Source organism: Macrobrachium rosenbergii, chromosome 31, assembly GCF_040412425.1.
Source record: "Macrobrachium rosenbergii isolate ZJJX-2024 chromosome 31, ASM4041242v1, whole genome shotgun sequence".
In the NCBI taxonomy this organism is placed as follows: Eukaryota; Metazoa; Arthropoda; class Malacostraca; order Decapoda; family Palaemonidae; genus Macrobrachium; species Macrobrachium rosenbergii.
Genome location: NC_089771.1, coordinates 22,621,752 through 22,647,564, shown reverse-complemented (window position 1 = coordinate 22,647,564; position 25,813 = coordinate 22,621,752). Strand labels below are relative to the sequence as shown.

The 25,813-nt window shown below is 37.0% G+C and overlaps 1 long non-coding RNA gene across 1 annotated transcript; it reads right to left on the bottom strand.

Annotated features, from left to right (window-relative positions):
- Window positions 1-4,262: 4,262 nt before the first annotated feature.
- LOC136855407 (uncharacterized) lies at window positions 4,263-15,541 on the bottom strand. The gene is made up of 3 exons (XR_010858018.1): window positions 15,352-15,541; window positions 11,017-11,159; window positions 4,263-7,712 (listed from the first exon to the last, which is right to left on the bottom strand). It is a non-coding gene; the product is annotated as an uncharacterized lncRNA (long non-coding RNA).
- Between the last annotated feature and the right edge of the window lie 10,272 nt (window positions 15,542-25,813).

The window sequence follows — 25,813 nt, the reverse complement described above, 5'->3', positions numbered from 1 at the left end:
ATACTTTACCAAAGTGTGAGAGCAAGATTTGAAACATTTCAGAGCTTCAAAACAAACCTATGAGGTCTACAAACGACTTTTTGTCAGTTTATCTGTAATTCAAATCGATTCTAGATTTCCGAACCACCTGAAGGTTAGCAGAACCACAAATTTACCCACGAGTCCCAGTTACTAGCTTCTAGCATATAAAACACAAGATTACTTGAATCAAGATGTCAGGAGGAATGGAGAAAGTATATTACTCGAATCAAACCTTGAAAGTGTTGATACACTTTAAAATGGATGGCTGTTAATGCAGAGGCATCAAAGGTGAAGTTTCATTTGTAAATAAACTGGTGATGGACTAGGTTTCTCTCAGGAAAAATTAGGGTTGCTTTAACAACATTGGTATCAGCAAAAGGAAATGCCTGAAGAACAGGTATTCTCATGCTGATCTGATTGGTTGAGAAATTGACAAATCTTAACAGAATTCACTTAACGTGAGCAGTATCATGGAAGGAACAAGACAGTCTAAGCCAGTAGCTGTACTGAGTGATAGTGAGACCCTATTGCAATAGACTAATGACCAATCTATGCAACCTGGAGAGAAGTAACAGTCTAGAAGGAGTGAACTGGGAATCTTAAAAATCAAGCACTGCGGCAAACTAGAAGTAGCTTATGTAGCTCAAGATTTGAAAGATGGTCTGGTTGCCAAGAAAAATAAAAAAAAGTCATGGTGGAGTTAGACCTGGTCTAATCTGGCCTGCCTAACCATTTAGATGTTCAGTCTGAATCGTAGCCAAGGGGTGTATCTAAACACGCCTGTAGTAGAGTGTTTTGCTTGTAACACAGCAGTTTTGTTTGAGCAGTTCTTAAGATAGGCAAGGTGTTGGTTTTGTTGGGATGATAATGCAACAACTTGAACTACGTCTTTCACTTCAAAGTAGGAGTGTGTCTGGACTGGAGCATGTACCTACTTGACGTCAAGGATTAAACAATTGGACACTCCTCTGCAGAAAACATAGCAGCTAAAGTAACTGTACAACTGTCCCTGTGAAGCAAGGATTTGCCCTCTACGGTTGGTAATTGCAGGTGTACCCACATGCTCAGCACAGTGAAGATCATAAAGGTGATAGTCGCCATGGTCAAGTGCCTAAGAGTCTCAAGTGCTCATAAAGCACATTGGGGAGGTAGGCTCATGGATAACAGCCCAAGATAGATTCTTGAAGTAATGCCAAAGAACTTTAAATTGCTGAAAAGGAAAACTCAGATTTCTCGAACAGACATTTAGTTCACCACACGAAAGACTTCTACCAAAGAGGTAGTCTGAATGCCCTTTCACAACAGCTTTCCCAGACGGGCCATTGCTGGCTAACACCACCTCTACAGCCCACCAATTGATGCTTTGTAAATCGGTTGCAAATAGACATTCATCCTACAACGTCTGCAATCATATAAGGAAAAGACAAAAGATGAATTGTACTTAATGATGTGATCTCAAGATGCAAATCCTCAAGGGACCTCTAGGTTTGTTGGCCCTTTTTTCCCCTCAGAAAGTCCAAATAATCATAAGCAGTGTCTATGATTACACTTTTTGCAAAGGAGTCCCTGGAGGTTCTGCGTACGGATGCTAGACTCGGAAATGGATTTGCTTACATATGCTACAGACTGTAGAGGGTGAAAATCAGATGAAGCTACATAATCTAGTTGTTACACTCATGTTAGTTCTCTGCTCTCAACAGTCGTCCTAATAAATCCTTGGATTAAGAACCATATAACCAACGGAGGAAAAAGGTGTTGACCACAGTAAACATCAACACAAATTTGCACATCGCCAGTCAAACACTAGGAAGAGAGCATGTACCAGTTCCTATTTGTATTGTTCACAATCTTTTCCAATGCATTCAACTAAAATTATACAACTTGAACAGCAAGTTTCTTTAAAGTAATGTCTATGTTCCAAGCATTACAGAACTGAGGGTTGGAAATGGAAAGTAAAAAATAAAATTCATTAAAGGCTTAAAAATCTTCCAAAGTGAGGTTAAAAAATAAGGGTATGGTACTTCCAACCATGTTTACATCCACTCACTTGGTGAGAACAACACCTAGGAGTGTAACTTTCAGCGAATGAAAACCCTGTGGCACACACTAACAGACAAGTACAGTATCTTGATGCGCTTTAATATCAGTTAAAAAACACTTAAGGACTAAGAATGACAATGGAAATTGTTACTAAAGTCGTATGGGCAACTTTGTCATGTATAGAACCTGTTAAATCTGAAATTTTACCATGGTTGGGAAAAGTAGACCACCAATTCAAGCAAACTTTATCAAAAGTCAAAGACCCTCAGATGTTCTTTTTCCCAGAATAGTAAACACAAATCCAAATATGGCTGACAAATGACCAGTTACAGGACATTAAAACATCATGCCAAACCCATACCAGCCACCAAACTTGCAGTCAGAGAGACTACTAATTCATTTATTGTTCAGGCTCATAGAGAAGTAATCAATATGCTGTTGATCTTTCAAATTCAACTTGTCGTGGGACATGATTATTCCTCAATGTCTATATCGAAATACTAGTGCCTAAGACAGAAGGGAATGTCTGTAAAAAATGAGCAAGTGAAGTGTACAAAAAGGTCAAAAAAATCAATCAGTCAACTGGTTTGACAAAGTAGTTATTTATTACTTAAGAGAGCACTAAACTCCAACTAACTTGTGATAGTGATGGGTACTGTAGAGAGTACTAGTTGAGGAATGGAATATAAAGTTTAGGTCAAAGGCCAAGCACTGGGACCTGAGGTTATTCAACGCTGGAAAGGAAACAGAGTAGGTAGGCTTGAAAGGTGTAACGGTTACATGGAACTAACTTTCAAGATGATTTGACTAGGATGGCAGAGTTTGTAGAAATACAAAGAATTCAGTTGGGAAATGGAAGGGTTTTAGACAACTATGGAGTTAAAATAAAAATGTAGTGTGACAAAAGATTACACAAGTCATCCAAGCAATGCCAGGGGAAGAAAATACCATGAAAATTAAAACTAAAATGTGTGCAGAGTAGGGTACATATGTACTACAGTCTATATTGCTATACAGACAAGAAACGGTAAACAAAATTTTTTTTATTAGAAAACAATGTTATATTAAGACTATTAGGAGTCATATAGCAGGATCGTCAGAAATTTTACTCTAATGAATTAATCTTACAGTTGATCCCCATGCAGGTTGGCAAGTGATAAAAGGGTGATGGAGTCTTAGATGGTCGCCTATGGACACACAGAACATTGACACAGACCTCCCCACCTGCTTGGATGGGGACAAGAGAACGAGGGTTAGAATTTTGACACCCATTGTGCCTACAGCACTGGAGGTAATGATGATAATGTAGGAAAAATATGGAATGAGAACTGTCATCTTACTGACAGACACAGAGGATTTAGCAATGGTGAAAAGTAGCACTGGACATGAGCTACATTAATGGGAATAAAGTTGGTAACCGCATAATTGGTGTCAGACAGATTAGAACAACTTGCTGAGCACAAAATAGTATGACCTTGGCTGTTCTCATAGATATTGGAAGATATTTTGAAGGAGAGAGAATACACCATGTTGGACTTAGGGAAAAACCGCACTCCAACGAGGGAGGAATGTTTCGGCTGGAATATATTTATCAAAGCTGGAGAATTTTCTTCTGTATGTTGAAACCAATGCAGTTATGTGGATTATTATTTTGGTACTCAATCAGAATAATAAAAGCAAAAAAACCCTAAGCTTACATAGGAATGAGGGATAACCATTCAACGATGACGTGCCACTTCCTTCCCGTAACACCGCTCTATTCAAAAGCTTCACTCTCACAAACAAAAACATCAAGACGGCTAATTATCTGTTTGGGCAGTCAAAGGTTATCAAGATGCCAATTATCTTTTCTTGAAAGTCGGTACTTACGCCATATTTAGGACTTTGATATTAGTTCAGATATTCAACTGCTTTAAGCTAATCCAGATTGAGAAGTGGACTTTGCTCTAAAGGAATTAAGTACTTTTTGAAGGGTGGAGCAAAATAAGTATTCCAAAGCTTGGCAATACGAGGAACCAGCTGCTGGACAGTAAATAATGTGCCCAGCAACAACTTGTACTGTGTATGCAAAAAGCACCACCAGAATTTTGAAAATGGGCTCAATAAATGATAAAACCTGGTCTATTAGCCTAAAAATAATAATAGAGGCTATCTGCAAAATAACAGGTTTGTTCTGGTGGGATATTCATTACCTATCAGTAAAACACAAGACACATTTTACTTGAAAAAAAATCCAATATAACAATCACAATCATTGACTCAAAACAGTTTTCAGCCACATAATTTCATAAGTAATAAAAATATATCTGAATCCTTTTACCACATTCTCTTAATCTTATACATAAAGACATTCAATGTCTTTACTGCAGGAAGTTTTGGTCCTTGTCTTCCATAAATTTTCTTGTCTTTTATAAATACACAGTGGGACGACCTACGTTATCACAACCGTTTGTTTTAATACTATTTATTTGAGGTGTATTTCTTTAGAATTTCAACAAGAGAGATAAAGAGAGAGAAGAGAGAGACTGAATGTTAATGAATATATTAAATCTTACATTTCAATTTCTTGAAAATTTAACAACTGAATAAATGGATAATGCTTAAGATACTGCCCAGTTTTGTTTAATGATTTGTTTCCAACATTTGATATACATTTGGATTGTGTTTGATTGTAAGGACTGTTCTACATTCAGAGATTGGGTATGCAGGTGATCTTTTTGCTTTGGACACCACAAACAAACAGTTTGTTTAATTTGCTTATATTAATTACTCTAAGTTTCAAAATCATACAAGGTTCCAAAACTGCATAACAAAAGCTGGCAAAGCAAGAAAATTCTATTCAACACCTCTTTTAAATGACCAGTTCACTAGGAAGAGGAATTGAACCGACGAAGAGTACTGTACAGCCATCTTGGATCCTGCAGTGCAGACAGACAGCCCTTCTGGTACTAAGACCTGACAAAGGAGGACTATGAATTGCCTGGGTCAAGTTCCCTCAAATGAAAGGCAGAAGGGATATCATCAAACCCAAGAAGATCTTGACTGTCATGGCAGAAAAACCAACTTTTCTTAAATATTAAACACTGGAAGAAATGGAAAGAGAATGTTGCTCATTCCAGGCTCTGAAAAGATCTTTGAAAGTGATAAAGGCCAAAAATTCCAAAACTAGACCACTTTTAAGGAGGCTGATCAAGCAGTTCCATCCAAAACTGTCGTGAAAAAATGAACCCAATGGTTCTTAGTGAAAGAGCAATTGCTGGGTAGACCCAGCATAATCAGCAAAAAGAACTGGAATGAGCTGAGCTTCATTCATTCCACAGGACAGCAATGACTAGCAGAAAAGGTTCTGATTTCTCTCTTCACTTCGTTAGTATCTCACCTACAATAAACTAGATTCAGTGAGTAAACATGGTGTTACCTGTCCTGACAAAGTCAAGACCAGATATATGGCCCATGGATTATGGGTTCCAAAAACAGAAGAATCACAGTGAAGGAGGGCCAGTAAGTATATACACTCCCAAATTCTAGAGCACAGACACAAAGACTGCTGCAAATAACTAATATTGGTAAGGTAGAAGGGTTAAAGAGACAAGGCGCTTCTTGACAGATAAAGCACAAATTTCTCCCTTGTAGTAGGACATACCTGGTTACATACAAAAACAATGTCCATTTCATTGTTGAAAGGATGTTGGACCCACTCTATTTGATTGAAAAGCCTTAAAAGCTCACCGTGAGTCCAAGAAGGTGGAATCAGTAGTTAGCCATAACAATACTGGGTATCCCTGAAGGACCCTGCACAGCTGAGCCAGTTAATGAGGCATGCTGCTTTGCAATTTCCTTCTACAGTGGCTTATATTTTCTGAAGTAATGGTTTTATAAATAAACAACAGCAAGTACAAAACAAAATAAACCTTTTGCACTCTCTACAATGAAATAACAGGAAACTGGAGGAAATCAAATTACCTACTCTACAAAGACTAGATGATGTAAGATAAATAGCAAAAGGAGAAACAGAAAACATAAACCAAAAAAGACAAAGATGAAGACGGGCAAGCAGGTTAGAAGGGGTCTTTGTTAATGGCTGAAAAGTATATGGAAGCTGAGATAGAAGATATGCTGAATGGAACCTTAAGTACCATCTACAGCAAGCTATGCAAGTCAGTAATGTGATTAGTAGTCCCCTATGTGGGTATCATAGATAAAGAGACAACAGTTACAGCTGTCTGGTAAGAGCCAGCAAGGCATCCTAGTAATTAATGACCTAAGCACAGTAACAGATCAGATGATTCCCAATTCTGACAAAAATTAGGCAGAAGGGAATAAAAGCCTACTAAGGTTTTGACCAGAATATATGGAAATAAATGCCTTTCAAAATGAGCAAACATTACTTGCCTTTGGAACAAGCTTCAGAGGCCATTAACTAGCATCACAGATACCTACACCTGGAGATAAATATCAAGAAGAGATGGGACCAGATGGATGGGAGAGAGTATTACACCAATCATGTGTAAGGTTCATACAACTCATTACAATGTGCAAAATACAGAAAAGGAACTGCTAAAACTGGGTACAAAAAGTATGGGTGTTGGTGTGGCTGTGGAGCAAGATTAAGAAATCTGTTAACATTAATGACTCCATTAGAAGAAATCATGAAAGAAAACAGTTATAAGTTAGCTTATCTTAGAAAAGCACTGAATGGAGTAACCAGATCTGTAATTAGAAGGGGCATTACAAAGGCAAGGCACACAAAAAAGAAGACTAACTATGCAAGTGTTGGTACTTCATCATATAAGATTTTGAGTGAGTATCATACCAGTTACTTCTAGAGAATTTGAGATAAAGGGTGTTCATCCCAGATCAACACAGAGCCAATCATAGTTCATCTTAATCATAGAGAAACATAGAGAAATTAAGAGGGAGACCCATCAGATGGAAAACTGAGGATTGAGAATTAAAGTGAGCAAGACTAATTTCAAGGGAATTTATGCTGACAGTGTAAAAGCATAAGACTATGCAAAAGAGCTCTTTGGACATCTAATCTTATGCAAGGAAAACCATACAAAAATGTGAATGCTGATGTGTAAAATACATACATGGAAAATATTCCAAGGTAACCATTTATAGGTTAACTGGAGGTATAAACTAAGCCCCAGGCCAACACAGAATGTACTAAAGCTTCTCTTTGGTGTCCCTTTGGCCTCAGGTGCATTGTTCTTCTCACTTAGCTGTACAACTTCTTTTAACTCTACTTCCTTCCATTTACAATTCTTATTCAAGACCAAGTCCCCAAGGGAAGTCTGATGTTCTTAACAGTGAGATGCAATGGTCTGGTCCAACAATCCTATCAGGACAATAACCATCTTTTTTTATTATAAGCTTTAAATCCAATCCCTTTTTGAGAATGGTGTGTGTGTGTGTGTGTGTACAACTTAAAAACAATGTCCCTATACTTCTCCAAATTACATAGCCCTTTAATTATTTCCATACTGTAAGCAGCACTAAAGGCAAAGCAAAATTCAACCCAGAGCCTAAGGCACAAGTCACATTTCAACCATGGTTTCTGCTCTGGGCATTACAGAGCCACAAGAGGGGACTTCAAGGTCGCTCTTGACGAGGATGAACAGTGCAGTGTACTGAAATCTTCATGTAGCCTGTAATGAAAGAAATAACTATAAATTCAGTGTATTATTTTGGATACGTTTATACAAAAAAATATGAAATTACCTAAAAGAGACCTTAATAACTCATGTTCTGACTGAAACTTTTTGTATTCTATAAATACCTATTTGATTATGAGCCACCTAAGCCAGAACCCTTTCTGCACATAGAACAAAACAGACTTCTCAACACCAAAGAAAACGACTACGTGTTTAAGGAAGTTTGAGTCATCGTTTTTGCCAATATCTTTCAAATTAATTGATGGGTCAGTGTGTTACTTTGCAACAGTGTTTTTCACACCATCCCCTTATTTTTGGTAATAAATTCAATTTCCAAATTCAACTTTTTCAGGCACTTTACTCTTGAATTTGATGGGGTAGCCAGCAAACTGATTAACACTTTCGGACATACGAGCTTGGGTACTACTGAACTTGTCCTGAGTATCTACTTATAGTAAATTCCTCAATATCTGCAACTTTCCTCTTCGACTCCAACCTTCATCTCCCTACTCTTCCTTAACGTCATTACAACCCGTAGCGTACATTACTGTCTTCATGAACACGATTGTTTTTATTTTGTTTGCATAATTTTGAGATGAAAGGTTATGTTTGTTATAAATTCACTGTTCTACATAAAGTATATAATAAACAAAATAATGGGCTAAAATCACAGAGTTTATAAACATTTCTACATGTAAGCCATAACTCTGAAACGCGACAGGACAACCTTCTCTGTAGTTACTGGATACACAAGTGATAAACCTGTCGTTTAACCCGACATTACATTCATCATCTACAAAGATTTCGGAAGCCCCTAAATTCTGTATAGCCATGTAGGTCTTAGTTCATTTCGTCCTGCATTGCTCAGTTGAAGAATTGCAATGCTAATGTGTGCCTGAAAACATTCCATTATACATAACAAATATTGCAGAGAGAGAGAGAGAGAGAGAGAGAGAGAGAGTGGGGAATGAATGTAGGGTCAGTGATAGGAGGGCACAAGGCCAAGAGAAAGAGGTCTGTTCACTTCCCCCCAAAATCCCCCATGTAGGCGGAGCTTTGTCTACCTCCTTACTGCGTCGGCAGGTGACTTGCCATAATGAGCAGGTACCTCTAAGATACGTCATCACCTACGTAGTTAGCCCAGGTGGGAGGCGACCCCACCCAATTGGCTCCCTTCTTGGCCTTGGGAAGGATAAGTAGCCCAGGAGTGCTTATTAGAATGAATTCGTAAATCTTGACTGGCTAGGTTTGGCTATGTCCCAAAATTCAAGAGTGAAGCGACTTTAAAATCTGCGTTTGGACATGGATTTTTTTATCAAAAATTAGGGGAGGGTGTGAGAAACTGTTTCAAAGTATTGGCAAAAAACGATGACCCAAACTTCCCGGAATACATAGTAGATTTAAACCTCTTCTTATACATAAACCTCTTTTTATACTTCTTCCTCATACCCAAAGAGAAGCAGTTGGTTAGATATTTGCTGCAACAAGAGAGAGAATTCAGTACACTATCAAGCATGAATCTGTATTCACATTCTCCTTTTGGTTTAGAATACCTTCAGGGTTGGGGATCCACGGTTTCGTTGTACTGTTGTGTTTTATTTCTTACTATGAGGGAACACCCTTGAATGACATCATATTTCTAGTAATTACTTCAATAACATTTACTGTATACCCAGGTTTTAATACTATCATTATGTTGGGCTGTTTAATATATGTCACGGATACTATTTTTTATATTAATATTTATTTGTTTTTATCTAGGATACTGAAGAAAAAACATATTTATAAGGGAAATAAGTGAAATTCCCCTACATCCCCTTACACACAGGTCATTTTCCCCGTAGGTATTCCCTATCCCCCCTACAGACACCAGATTTATTTCCCCTACCGTCGAGGCTCCCTTGCTTATTCTATTCCTCCTTTCCTTGTGTTTAAGTTCTTTGTCTCTGTAATACCATACAGTACATCTTTTATAAATTTCTTCCTCCCGAGTCACAAACACTGAAACGTAGTTTCTCATGTCGGTGGTTTTGTCTCTGCAACGGCTCCTTGGCCTTCATTTCAAACACTTATGCATACTCTTACAACCATTCGATTTGTCCCAATTAGTTGTTTCACGGCTCATTGTGGGAAGAGTTACTTTACCAATGAAATTCGATTAAATAAAAGCTCACACAGTATAAGAAAAGAACGATAATAACAAGAGATTCAAAGCTAGGCTATTAATCATAATCAGTTAAATTCACGAAAGCAACAACGTACGTTTCTTGAGGTAATATTATAGTTACCACTACGGAATTATGAAAATAACACCATAACAAAATGAAAGAGACTAGAGGTTCAAGGCTAGGAGAGAAAGAGAGAGTGTTACACATTTGATATAAATTAGTTCAACCTCTACAAGCCATTCAAGAAAGATTTTGTTTGCCAGAAGAATATCCCATTCAAAATGTCTTAAAACTTTATCAAACCTAATCTTTACCGCATTTTAGAAGTGAATGACCAGACACTTCTTGATTTATGAAATGCACACATATTCAAAGCATCTTACCCTAGACAAGAACTAGGGCCTTTATACCATGACTTGAAGGATTTTTCATTATCTAAGTAGTTGAATCTGGAGATTCCCTTAAGGGTTCACCGTGGGATTTGTTCTTAAATGAGAAATGAAGATTGGAAAAACACAAGAATAACACCTTTTTTCAACTCATATTTGTCGTCGGCCATGACTCTGATAAATTAATATCTTTGATCATATACCACCCTCATCACTTGTAAACAAGGACACCATATTACTTCTCTGGGAAGTGTTCATAACTTCACTACCACATGAAAGGCAAGTTAAAACTACATGCCAGTAATAAACAGCTTTAAGTACAGTGCTGTACGATTCTTTTCCTCTCTTCCTAGTAGTACTTTAAATTTCCTTGTACTGCATTCCTTTCCTGGTAATATGTATCACGAATTTATTTGAAATATAAATTAATTTCCAACAAAAATCCTTATTATATGGGTTAGGCAAATAAGGTCGAAATCAGTCCAAAGGTGTATGAGAAGACCTCGAATTCTCTGGAAACTACCCTATCATAAACTTGAAGGAATGTTTTCAGCTAACATCATACCACACTAACTTATATTGCATATTCTCAACTTACATACATTTAAAAAAAATCCGAATTCACTATTAAAAAAAATGGGCAATTTGTCCCCATTAACCTTTAAAATTCTTCAGATCCCTAAGCTGCGAGCACACTTCAAGGGGAAATGTTCCTAAGGAGACAATTCTACTTTTACTCACCCTGCAATAGCAGTGGATTCTGTCAACAAGCTGGGTTCAAGGTATATTTCCTTATACATTGGAATGGGACATATCAATCAGCTAAGAGTTGGATCCCAGACTTTCAGAATCTTACACAACCCATGCCCTACAGCAGGATACACCTGAAATGGAAATACAAAAACTCTCAGTCATCTTCAAATAAAATGCAAACTGGAGTAACTTTCAAAATGAACAGCGGAGCACGTAGATTTTACTTCAGCCTGTAATCTAAACTAACCCATAAGCAAGCAACTTTGTAGAAATCATCAGAATAGTTTACTAATAACAGTCATATTCTGAGAGTCTTACAGGGCTTGTCTAAATAACGCGTTCTTGAATGATAACTGGAAATAGGAGCAGCTAAGGAAGTGTTGCAGAAGTAGACAGCTCATAGTTGGGGGGAGATCAAAGGGAATGAACAACAAGTAAAAGGTTGAAAGCAACACAGCTGGGGCATAAGAAACCTTACAAAGAACTGCAGAATTGGAAAATCATACTGTAATTAACCTACTCCCCCACCCCGCCACTACACATGCAAACAGGAAAGAAATTGAATAAAACTCAATTGATGGCAACTGGGATCATGTATTAGTCATAAAGGCAATTTCTCCCTAACACTTAGAACAAAAACAATATTAGTTCCAAAAAGCATAAATCGACCAGTACAAAACTGGTCTTCGTCCTCACCTCAAAAAGACAAAATGATCATTATCCATAGTCCTTTCATATAGTTTAATGCTCTACATTAAAATTCTAACATCCTTTGCAGTACCATCCTTTGTGTTTCCTACACAAGCCAGTAAAATTATCAAAAAATATTTAAGTGAATCTACTGTCAATTTATACTGATTATGAAAAGGGTATAACACCGGCCATTATAGTTACCAGTATGTCCTTACATAAAATGTATCCTTTCGTAGCATGCAATGACAAAAACATGCAAATCTGTCAGAAAAATGGTACTATGCCCAACCCAAGTTATGAGAACTCTTCATAAATTACCTTGAGAGAAACAAGACTATCCTTTAAGATTGCAATACAAGTTGTACATACAGTCAATACAAAACTACAAAGTCCTCTATCTGCCTTTTCAAAACTTCACTTTATTAAAAGATAACACTAAATCCATGAGTGTACCCTTAAAACTTGTATTGCTACGGTGATATGGAATAAAAATGGCAAAATCTTATTTTTTAAAACTTACAGTGCATTCAAATAAATGTTTAAATATATTTTTGGTTTACTTTACTTGCAATTCAATATTCCAAACCTAGTCAATGATTACATATTTCCCCATCTACATCTAGTATACATTTTCACTTCAAAGCATAATTTTCCAAAGTTGAAAATATGGTTTTCCTGTTTTATTGTGTTCTGAATGTTACTTGCATTCACCTCAATAGAAAATTAATAGTTTTTAGAGATATTGGACCCCCCTTATATACTACAATTATGGGGACCACAAGGTGAACAGGGTTTTTGGGTGGAGGGGGAAACACAAAACAAATTAAATATAGCAAAGTAATCTATTGTAACATAACCTAAGGGGCTGGGTCCCAACCTAACTTGGGCCACTGTTTATTAAAATGAATAATACGGCTATGACCTCACCTGACCATAGCTAACCTACGATAACCTAGGGCATTTTGTCTTAACCTCACTTCGGACACTGTCTTTTAAAATAAATAATAGGGCTATGACCTAACCTAACATAACCTACGACAGCATGTCCTCACTTGACAACGGGGCTTTGCCACACCTGGACCCTCACCCGCCTAAAACAAACTAAGGACTTTAAATGAAAATTATGGTACAACTTTACTTTAGTTGCGTGGCCTGATTCCCGCCAGTCACCGACTGGGACAGGTTACTCATAGATAAATAGACATAACCTTTCCCATAGTATCAGGTCCTGACCTAACCAGATCTAGCCTACCTAACCTAACTAAGGGTGACATGCCCTGACCTGGCTGGGGAGGTGGGGGGCGACTCCCCCAAAAACGGTAACCTGCCCCAGTCAGCGACTGGCAGGAATCAGGCCGCACAACTAAGGTATAGTTTTACCAAAATGTAAACCACACCACACCTACTCTAGGCTAATCTAGAAAACTCAGTCCTTACTTAGCTTGGTGGGCAGGCCCTCTTCTCCACCCTAGACACACCAACCTAACTAACCTAGGTCACCAAATCCTTACATACCTACTGTTTGGTGTTGCTTTGAAAATGTTCAAGGTAGATCAGAGTAATAGATGCACAGCGGGTATTTAGCAAGAAATGGCAGTTTCTTATAGTATTTTGGTTGCTCGTTTACAATTTAACATTATTTTTTAGGGGTCGGCTGTAATTAACCTCTGAAGTCCATCCAACAGGGGGTTTCCATACGCGATCTTCACAAGACAAAGCACGGCTACGTCTGTTTCGAACTGTTCATATCCCGTCCGGCAAGTGCAATAGCTTGTTACCGTATGGGTACCCCCACCTGGGCCCAGTACTAAACACGGTGAAGTGACATTCCACTTGGCCGACAACAAACAAATGCACCACATGTGTCGGAAGCCCTAAAAGTGGAGAAAAAACCAGTGGTAATGCTAAGCTGGCTGTCTGCGGTGAGCTAGACTATGGCAATTGACGTTTTTCTATGTTATTTTACTTGCGTTACAAGAATTTAGAGTAATATTTTGTCGGCCGGATGTAACTAAACTGTAATTGACCTTTGAAGACTACACGACTTGAATTACCTAACGCCGGGTAGGTCTAAGCCGGCATTCCGCAGTAAGCCCACCACCTGCCTCCATACCTAATATGGCAAAATTGTAACCAGTAAAAACCCCTACAGTACGTTAGGTTGGTGTTTTTAGGGGTTTACTGGTTACAATTTTGCCGTATTAGCTATGGAGGGGGATGGGGGGCTCGCCGCGGAATGCCAGTTTAGATCTACCCTGTCAGTAGTGTAGTCTTCAAGGGTCAATTACAGTTTAGTTACAGCCGACCAACAAAATATTACTTTAAATTCTTGTAAAGCACGTAAAATAACAGTAATTCTATATATTAACTCCGCACCCGTTTTTAGCTTTTCAACTGGTTTTTTCTACACTTTTAGGGGTTCTGATACTGGCGGTGCATCTGTTTGTTGTCGGCCAAATGGAATGTCCCTTCGCCATGTTTAGTACTGGCCTGGGGGTGTTGGGTGCCCATACGTTAACAAGTTATTGCACTTGCTAGACGGGGTATGAACTGTTCGAAAGACGTAGCTGTGCTCTGTCTTGTGAAGATCGCGTATGGAAACCCCTCATTGGATGGACTTCAGGGGTTAATTACAGGTTAAATTCATAATTAGCAACCAAAAAACTGTAGAAAAAGTTAAGTTAGAAGGCAGTCGCCGCCACGGAGCTGCTATATAGTTCTACCAAAATAACATAGGAAAACGTCAATTGCCATAGTCTAGCTCACCGCGGACAGCCGGCTTAGAATTACCAAACCAGTTTCCAAGGTATTGCACTTGCCGGACAGGATATGAACTGTTCAAAACAGACATAGCTGTGCTCTGTCTTGTGAAGATCGTGTATGGAAACCCCTTGTTGGATGGACTTCTGGGGTTAATTACAGTTTAATTACAGCTGACCCCCAAAAAATAACAAACTGTACATAAGCAACCAAAATACTATAAAAAACTGCCATTTCTCACTAAATACCCGCCGTGTATCTATTACTTAAAAATACCGGGAGTCATATGTTCAAGAAGAAATTGTCAAAGGAAATCTACTGTAAAAGGAACCATACTAACCTAATGTACCCTACCTAACCTAACCTAGTGGGCTGTGTTACTTAGCTGGAGGGCTCTGGCCCCCAGAAACCCCGGGGGAAGGAAACACCACTTTTTACCAAAAGTTCCACTATAACACGGCACATGCACAATAGCAAAAATATAATCATTTCTGATGTTAATTACAGTTGAGCGACAAAAAATAACGGTACATTCTTGATAAACAACCAAAAAACCTATAGAAAAAGTCAATTTCCTAGGTAATACCCAACACACAACAAATACAGAGGCTAGTTCTACCCACTGGTAATCTTACCTACAAAGATATATTATGCTATTCTGCTGTATTCCACGTAGGAAAATTAAATATGTAAATGGCCAAGTTAGAATGTGCCCAACAGTTTCGTCCTCCAATGGACCTCTTCTTGGGGCGTTTATTAAGGAAAGAAAAATTGTTTACAGTAGCCCAGCCTATGTAGCCAAGAAAGACCTAAAATCTTAGGGTATGTGTAGTTCAACATAACATGAAAAATGTATAAACAAAAACTCACATTATCACACTTCAATACAGAGCACTAATTCCAAAACGAACTCACAACCTATGAAACAACAGACTTGAACGTTACAACAACCAGAAATTTACAACCGGTCTCTACCATATCCAACATGGACTCTCGATTCTGGGGACAGGCCACGGCGCCACGCTTCCTTCCCCAAGTTCACCTACACCAACCCCTTCCCATCTTCACCTTTACAAACCCCCACCCAATCCCCAAGACTGCGCACCATTAGTAAAACTTTAATTTGTAATAGTCCGGAAGGCAATGAAGGAATTATTTATAAGATACGTGCAAGTGCAGAAGTTTTTTTATAGGATAATCTGGAAGGCACTAAAAAACTTAGTTTGAATCATAAGTATAATATAAGAACAAATAATATTGTGTTCAGCAGTATGTGTAATTCACCAATTGATAGACTCGGGTCAAAGATTTTATTTAAAAGCACAGGTTTAATCGAAAGAAATTTGATAGAGATGGCTTGCATTGATCACAGCGAAGGAAAAAAATGTTAATTTATCTCCTGGTTTATATAAATTAGATCCTAATATTTTACATGTTATGAGACGTCAGTACAAATTGGATAATGTTGCCCATTAAATATTGTGTACTATACGTTAGTTAATATGTACTTACTTTTATACTGTTTCACATGGACATATTATCCCATTTGATGTTTTGGTAATTTGCAATTTTTCAAATGCCATTTTTATTTTATTGTATTCTTTTACTGTTATATGTTTTTAGTTCAGACTGTTAGTTTTTGGTAGCGGTATTTCATTTGTTTAAGATTTTAGGATTTCTTGGCTGCATACACTGTAAACAATTTTTCTTTCCTTAATAAACGCTCCAAGAAGAGGTCCATTGGAGGACGAAACCGTTGGGCATATTCTAATCATTTACATATTTCATTTTCCTACGTGGAAAACAACTGAATAATATATATCCGTGTGTAAGATTATACACACACACACACACACACACACACACACACACACACACACATATATATATATATATATACACATCCTTCAAAGTTCGTAAAGTGATAAGGGAGAATGTCAGAATTTAAGAGACATGACGTTACCTGGTAAACTAGGTCTAGTTGACAGAGCAAACCAGACAGATGACAGAAGGACTGATGGGGAAGTACTGTGTGGGTTCTGAAGAGGAGAAAGGCTTTTCGATCAAGCGTTTGTTATGAAAGCGGAAACGTGAGAAAGTAAGCAAATGATATATATAATTCCCAGTTTCTTTGCATCAAATCAGCAGACCAAGTTTCAAGTTACATTGTTCATTGAAGTATAATTTCAATTCTGGGACTGAAACCAACCGTGGGTCATTCACTGAACAATGTTTAAAATGTTCCATCAAAACTGAAAATCTCTTTAGCACGATTTTTCAAAACGCATTGCTACAGGAAATCATAACATCCATTACGATTACTCTTTTAGTGATGAAAATTGAAAGGAGTTGTTATTTAATGTTGACATAGCTAGTCATTGCTACACTTTTATAATGTCCACATAGATGTGAACTCAGTTCATCCAGACATTTCGCATCGACAAAACTAATTAATTATCTCCTCATTGAAACCAGACTCTCGTTATGCTATTGAAGAAATGGTACTTTGGATACAGATAGATGTCAGTAAACTAATTCACAAATATATGCATTGTGAAGCAACTTAACATCCTGAGATTGCCTCAAAGATTATGTACTGTATAACAGCTCATTAATACAAAATCTGAATTCATTTATGTGAAATATTAATTATGGAAAATTGGAAAACCCTTGTTGGTCATATTTCAAAACTGTGTTTTTTTTTTTTTAGTAGCCTTTCCATAAACCATTCTATAAAAAAAAGTGTTTATAGCACGTGGATGGTTGTGGGGCAGTGACTCCAGAGCAAAATTCCGTTCGTGTGGTATGTAGGCTAATACATGGAAAACATGTATTGCATACATACCATACTCAAGTATATAACTTTGTGCGTTTGAAGACTCTCTCTCTCTCTCTCTCTCTCTCTCTCTCTCTCTCTCTCTCTAGGAAAAGATCATCCATTTCCTTTCACTATAACTACACCTATCAAATGAAAATATTTCCATTTGACACATAGGCTGTTTCTAATGATGCATTTGCATTGTCTGTATGGCAAGCAAATGTTATTACTCCTTTGCAAGAGGAGACATTGATACGAATCGCTGGCATCTCTGAAGACGAGATGAAGTAACAGTACAGTTTTAGTCTTAATAAATGGCAGACTAAAAAAGAAATGGTGCAAGCTCTAAAACAAAAGCACGTTGCTAGAGAAAAAAAAAGAATAAAATATAAAAAATTAAAGATAAGACAATTATAATAATAATAACGAAATTTTATTAAAAAAAAATCAAAATTGACATCAGTGATATACTTGTAATAATAATTATGATAATCTTAAGCTACTAAATTAATAATTAAAGAAATAGTTGAAACTCAACAATTAAATGACAAGGAAAGTAAATTAAGCAGAAGATGGAAAAATATAAGATGAAAAATTTAAATCAATTAATTTGATGAATAAGTACATGAAGGACGGAGAACTGTTAGTTGATGTGGCAATGTCTAGTCGACGACGACATGAAAGAGAAGCAGTTCTCACACCAAAGTGGTCATGCTGATTAATGGAGTTGGTAAGGTGTGAAGCCTAACTGCGATCTTCTGGGTGGGTGACTGAGAGTAGAGGAAGGATGAGATTGTATCGGTGTTTTCAATGATGTACTTTACCATTGTGAACTGAATTGAATTGAATATAGAATGAAATGGACAGTAAAAGGTGTAACAGGAGGAAAACCTCGCAGCTGCACTATGAATCACTTGTTAGGAGAGGGTGGAAAGTAAGATGAAAGAAAGAGAATATGAAAGGAGGTAGAGTAAAAGGAACGAAAGGGGTTGCAGCTAGGCGCCGAAGGGACGCTGCAAAGAACCTTCAGTAATGCCTACAGTGCGCCGCATGGGGTGCACTGACAGCATTAACCCCCTACGGGCTTTACCATTGTAGTAGAGGTATCAATCTCTTCGTTGGGTAAGTCGGTAGAGCTGCAGACTGTCACTCGATGAGCCAGAGTTCAATTCCCCGGCCGGCTGAAGAAGAGTTAGAGGAATTTATTTCTGGTGATATAAATTCATTTCTCGCTTTAATGTGGTTTGGATTCCACAATAAACTGTAGATCCTGTTGCTAAGTAACCAATTGGTTCTTAGCCACGTGAAATAAGTCTAATCCTTCTGGCCAGGCCTAGGAGAGCTGTTAATCAACTCAGTGGTCTGGTAAAACTAAGGTATACTTAGTAGCGGTATCAGGTGGCTCTGTGAAATTTTTCTGTAGAGGAGATGTTTCAGGACAGTGTAGCAGGTCATGATCTAAGGGCTGATCCACTCCACTGCAGGCACCATTTTCAATATCAATTTGTTGCCAGGTGCACAGATATCCTAACTGCAAATAGTAGAGAATAACTGCCAGTTTCCTGGAGAAGCCCCTGGAAACAGAATAGTGTTGTAGGTTATCGTTCTCTGCATACCATTCTGCAGACTTGGAACCCTGGAAGAGTGTTTGGTGTGACAAACATTGCTGAGTGCTTGAGTCTGGCAGTACCTGAAAACATCTTGCTCTATTTGTTTGAGAATGATACTGATCGTATGACATTGCAGTTTGGTTTTCGCAAACTGATCCACCTCTTTATTTCCTGGACTTCCTACATGACTTGGATCCAGTTCAGCGTAATTTTCCTTCTGTTTCTCTGATGAGGGAAGGCAGCAGCTTTTATGTTGGTTATCAGTTGCCCATTTTCAGTGTGTGCTGGTTTTTAAAACCAGGATTGCACCTCTTGAATCAGTGTGTATTGTGGTGTTGCCTTGTCTGTTTAAGGAATCTTCTAGTTCCTTTAGGAAGGTAACTAGCTTTGTTTGTGGGATAGAGGCAGTGTTTGATATTCTCCAGCTCTTTTTGGGAGGGGGAGGCTACTGCTGCAGCTGTGGCAGGTATGCTGCTGTCTGTGTAGTACATATCTGGGTTGCTGTGAGCATCTATGGCCCCTTGCACTGCTTATTTTAGTTGCGCAGAAGTGCAGAATTCTTTGCTTTCAGGTAGAGTGGCAAAGTGAAAGTTGAAGGGGGTTCAGTGCAGGTGTTACACGGAGTTTCTTTGTTGCGACTGCTGCTTCTCGCATACTGACTTTTCTCAAGCCAGCAAGAAGGTTCCCAATGTAACTGTGGGGAGGATCAACGTCCTTGTGCAAATAGCCGATCCTTATCAGCTTGTTTCTCAGGAGCAGTCTCTGCCACTTTTCAAAGTTTTCAAGATGACTGTGGGGTTCCCCTGGCCAATCCTGTGAGAAAGCTTAAGATTGGTAACTGTTTCTGCCCTAAGCAGACAGAACCTGGTCCAGATTAGAGCATCAGTGGTAATTCTCAAACCATCAGTTTGAATCACCTTAAGTGTGCGAAGCTGGGGTTGTGTTAGTTTTGTGAGACCAGGTGCTGAATGTTCCACCAGGACACAGATTATTTAAATGTAACGCCTACCGTCAGTGCATAATGGTCGTTCTTCAGGCCAGATCGGACCCCGTCCTGAGCAGAAGGTTTGACAGAACGCCTCCCCTCGCTCGATCATATCAGGTACTTCAGTTTTACAGGGTGGGGAGGGATCCTGTCCACCTGCACCTTCAATCAAAGTTTCAAGAGCAGATCTTACCGCAATCAAAACCACTTTAGAGTCATCACCTTAAATCTTTTGATAGACAAAAGAAGGAACAAAACTCTATGAGAAGAAAAGGAATGACTACACTACAATTTGTTAAGTCAGCAGCTGAAGTGCAGGGCTTCCAAGGTTTTGATATCTAACATTATTACATCACTGGGACATTGCTCCCCAGCTACCATCCTCTGGGCCCCTTAACGATGGCAGCGGGCCATGGGTGGACAGGGGGGTCCCAAAAGAGCATCTACCCACCTTTTTTATGGAAGGGGGACTCTCCTTTCAAGCAATGAAATCTCTCCTCCTCTTCATCTTCCTCATCTTCCACATACATCATCAACTCTCTCAAGTACAGGTAAAGTGAGATTATTCATTTATCTGTGTACTTTGTTTAGGTTTTTTGTATGACTTCTGTATGTGGGCTTACTGAATTCGAGTTAAAATGTTTTCCATTTTGTATTTTTGCGGTATGGAATAGGTAAATCCAATTTACATTATTTCTTCGATCAGTGCTGGGACACACCAACGATCGGACAGCCTTCTGGATCTGATTAAGTCCAAGCACAGAGGTACCACTGTATTTACGTTTCACATCAATAACAAGGGATTGGAACATGGTGGTTGATAGTAAGATACTTAAATAAGGTGGTTGACATTGTGCTACTTAAATGAACTAAATGAAAAATCTGGTATTTTTGGCAACTAACTTGGACCCCTCACTGGAAACAATGCTCTTGTAAAACAGTTTTGTTTTTATATTCAAGCTCTTTCAAAAGTTTTGTCAGCATTTTACATTGCTTTGAAAGATCAACATTAATGCTATTTAACTTATTCACAGGTCAGGCAAATACATAATGAACGTTTGGAGTACACAGCACTAATCAACAAAACACTGATAATATGATGCTGTAAGTGAACGTAAAATCAGTCTTCTCATAATAGTACAAGAATACTACATCAATGTTCTCAGTATAATAATCCCTTCTAACTCCTTCCTGCTCAGGATAAGAGGTGAATAAAAAAAAAGCTTTAAATGCTTGTTTTTCTTCTTTTTATTTCAAGAAAAGTTAAAGATCTTTTACACCTCTTCAAAACTCTTGTGAAATTATGGTTGTAGCAAAACATCTTCCATACAGATCAGTTACAGCAGTTAATAATATATACAGCATAAGCAAAATGGTTACTGATATACAATTAATTATCAAATAAAATCTGTTTCCATAAAGTGGCTACCATAAAAAAACATTACATAACTAATTCAATATTTTAGATTAGACCAAATCAAAATACAACTCCTTACGGCTTTCTAATATACATACGGTGATTATTGTTCAAAATCTCAGTAGCATTCAAATCACAGATCTTCAATGTTAACTATAAGGCACCTTTTTAGCAAAATACTGACAATATGAATACAATGTTAGAAGAAGTCCTAATTTCCATACACAACAAGACAACTTTCAGCATATTGGCTATGTGGTAGGTGCAAAATTTTAGATAAAAGCTGCTGCTGCTGCTATTCACATAGAGCTATTTACAAAATCATTCTTGATCTCTATTACTGTTTTTTTTTTTTTCATAAAAATGAAGTCAGGGAGGGAACGGCATACTTTTTTTTCTACTGTACAGTACAGTGACATTCTCAAGAATTCCAACCAGTGAAAGTTTTGTACTTCCTAAAAAGAAAAATCTATTATGTCTGAAAAATATCAGCTCCTGAGTTGTTGTCGTCTACTTATTGCCCTTATGTTCACAACATATTGCCCTAATGCTTCCAACTTTTGCTCTCAAATCATATATTCAAATGAAACACAATGCACATACAGTATTACAATCAAATTATGTACATATATCAAGCTTATACGAGCTTATAACAATCCTTTTCTAACATTATGGTTAAAGAAAATTATAGGTTTAGTCAAAATATTATGAAATTACTAACTGAAAACTTGTTGGCAAAATTACACTTTGAATTGTATAAAGACAAGAATAATAAGGTTCTAAAATTGGAATGCATGAGATGGTGTAACTGAATTATATCTAATGTTAGTATATTACTATTAGTATTCACTTATGATGATCATCAGAAATCTTTACCCAACATCTACATTTACACTTCTAGGTCTTCCTGTGTCCTTCACCCAAATAAATAACAAATCAAGTTGAAAAAGGCACAAGCTTCATATCTAATGCAATAAATCCCAAAAACAAGGAAAGTGAAACATTTAGGCATTCTATAAAGAATGACTAAATGAAGCAATATCCCATCTTCAAATTGGTCACATACTTCTTGCCCACATATGCTTGATGAATAACCCATATGATTCAATCCCTAAATGCAGTTAATGCATATTAGTGCAAACTTTCAACAAACTATGTATCTCAGGTACTGTATCAGAAACAAAGCCATGAAAGAAATTTGGTCAGAATCTTCAGAATTTTCAGTTTATCCCATAATTAAATCTTTAGGAGTTGAAATGCATTAAATAAGATCTAATACACAGCACACTTCAGGCCAGTCCTGTGAAGGTTCAGAATGTTAACGCCCCAGCAGTGTGACTAAACTAATTATCAACAAAAACATTATCAAAATAAGAGTGACTTCTTAAGCGTGTTCTTTAAAAAGCCTAGACCATTTCTATACCTAAGAGAATGCACTGGAAAAACACACACACAGCATCACCAAATTCAAATATTTCAGCCCTCCAAAAAAAAAAAAAATATCCCTAAAAAATGCTAACTTGTTCCTCTCCAATAATTTTTGTCTGAATAAAACTACAATTTACAGCATGCCAAATGTAAGAATCAGTTCGAAAGCTGAAGTGACCAGTCCATGTTTACAATACCTATGAAATTTTTGGGATGCAACAAGTTTCAGGTAACAAAAAACATCATATTAATATTTAAAATTAACTATGGAATATTTAATTTTTGCATGATAACTCCTGGCCTTCTGTAAAATGAAACTGTTCATGTTCTTATTTACTATTTATTGCAAAATTTGATTCTCTTATTAAAGCACTAGGATCCAAGAAATGTACGTTCTCCAAATTCACAAGTTACTTGTAATGTATCTCTTCGCTCCCTTCATTCTACACACACAAAGCTAATACTGTATACAACTTTTTTCACTTCTACTAATATGGTAACTTTCGGTATCATTTAATGTATACACCACTTGCATGAGAAGTCAGAATTTTGATGATTTTATTAAAACCTCTAAAAAATATGCTTTATTTATATATACCTCATATTTTCAAATGTACTGTAGTACGAAGAAACAGCTGATTTACCTTTTAGAGAATGATTTCACTTGTATTCTGTGGGGCCCAAGGCTTTAATTATAGTTAAGAGGAATAAACTAACAAAGCACTTTCAGATAACATTCAAATATTTCAGGTGCCCATCAATGTGAATAATCTGTACTTACAAGCCTTGCTTGAGGGCAATCTATCTTTGTGTAATGTCTCATCTAGACATGAAAATTTGCATGCCTACCAAAATACTCTTTGGGTATAAATGCATGCATGCATCCTACTTTCTTTTTTTACCAATATACAGTACTGTAATGACAGCCCCAGTAATATAAGTACAGTAGTTAGACATCAAATGATAAATGTTTACAGACTTTTCTAATTACATATCCAATAATATGAAAAATATAAATAGTACTGTATAACAACTACTTCAACATGAGAACACTGTCTATAGCACATAAGAAAACAGAACCAACACTTAAAACATACAATGATGTGCAAGCAACCAAAAATTAACATGGTACTGTACTTCAAGCGAATACAGTGCTGTACTGTAAACTGTGTATCTAAAGAAATTTCAGAAAAATGTTTCTTCAAGTATTTGCATATATGTAGTATTTGGAGATATGTACAAAACAATAAAAACCTCATCCTTCATGAACCATGATCACAGGACGTTAAAACTAGTATTTCATCTTGTGTTTCCCAGTTGGTTTCCAAACTGAGTCTCCTCCCTCGAATAGTAAACAAAAACTCACCAGATACCATTATCCCCTCAAGGCTGGCTCAAACCTTGGTTTTTGAATTGGATGCACTTCACTAAAAGATTAAGGTTCTATAATAGGTACAGGACATAAAGCTCAAAAGTATCACCAAAAAGTATAATCTGCCACACCTCTGAACGTGCACCTAACATCAAGTGGCAAAGGTTTACATATTGCTCAAAGTTTTTTACATAATTGCTAAGCTAAACCTTTTACTGAAATAATTCGATGGAGGAAAATTTGCAAGTGAAGTTTGAGTGTAAATTACTGATTTAATACCTTAAGTTTGTAGTAGACAGAAAATCACTTTTTATAATTTAATACTATGTAGGTAACAGAGAGAAGATGACTGTGTCAAAAACAAAATAATATAAACAATATGGTACTGTATACAGAGATTATCTTTTGTATAACAAACTTTTTTAAAATAGACTTAAAAAACATCCAATTTTTAAAGATACCATAAGTGCTAACACCAAAAAAAATTCAGACGCTTTTGAAGGCTGGAAATCACTCTCCAATTTACTGTTGTCGATGAAAATCACTTTTCTTTTCAATATTTAGCCATTGTCCTCATGAATAAAAAATCAGTGTTTCTAAATATCAATAATTGGGTTTAAAATATCTTTTCTCTGATAAATATCTTTTTCTTTGCTGAGATCAAGGCCGTAAAACCATTCAAATCTCAATGGCTATAAAGGTTCATAATAATCCATGCTGAGGGGCCACTAAGTTTTGCCTTGTAAACTGAGACATGCTGTTTGCCTCTCAAACTGACAACTTGCAATCAGATACAAAAAGTGTAGGTGGTAAGGTCCCAGATGCATGAACTGAAGGACATGAATTATTTTGCAAAAGCTCTTCAATCTTGCACCACACTGATGGCAATATTATCTCGCATTTAAGTACCTATCTTCTATCTTTGAATCTGTACAGCACTGAATACAGACTTTACAAAGAAATCCAGTAAATAACCGACTGCAGTAACCCTTACGTACACTGTCACTCGTACCAGTTCCAAAACCATTTACCTTAAATAACATCACCACATTTGACATTATGATTTGAATTTGAACAAAACTATTAATATGGAGAAAACTTACAGAAATGGAGAAAAAGTAAGTAAATAACTCAGAGGAATAAACAAAGGACAAAAATCTAAGTAAAAGGACAAATATTCAAAAGAAACGGTCGCACTCTGCACAAGTCTAAAGGAATTTTTCAAGCTTACCCTAAAAGTTCGATATCATACATCATAACCATCATTTTCCTTCCTCAGAACCATCAGTGAATTATATTAAATATTAATACTAAAGAATCCCTTCATATTGTTTGACAATCTTGTCAGAACTTTGATTCAATAGATAGAGCCTCTAAGAAGGACTACCTTATTTCTGGCCACTATTAAGCACAACATGGTATTTTTTTATTCTGCTTCCAACTAAACTGTAAATACCCAACAGAAGTGGAAACCAATAAAACTGAAAGGAATGGAGGGATTACAATTATTGCAATAACTCATATTTCCATGAGACTGGTATCATAATGAATATATTCAGCTTTGTTATTACACATAATTAAAATCAACATGAAGTGAAACTCCCATGCCTATTACTAAGCAATAACAGTATGACTGCAAAACTACTGCTTGTACACAGGTTTCCACTTAAAACATTGGTTATTCTGAGATACATTTACCTGA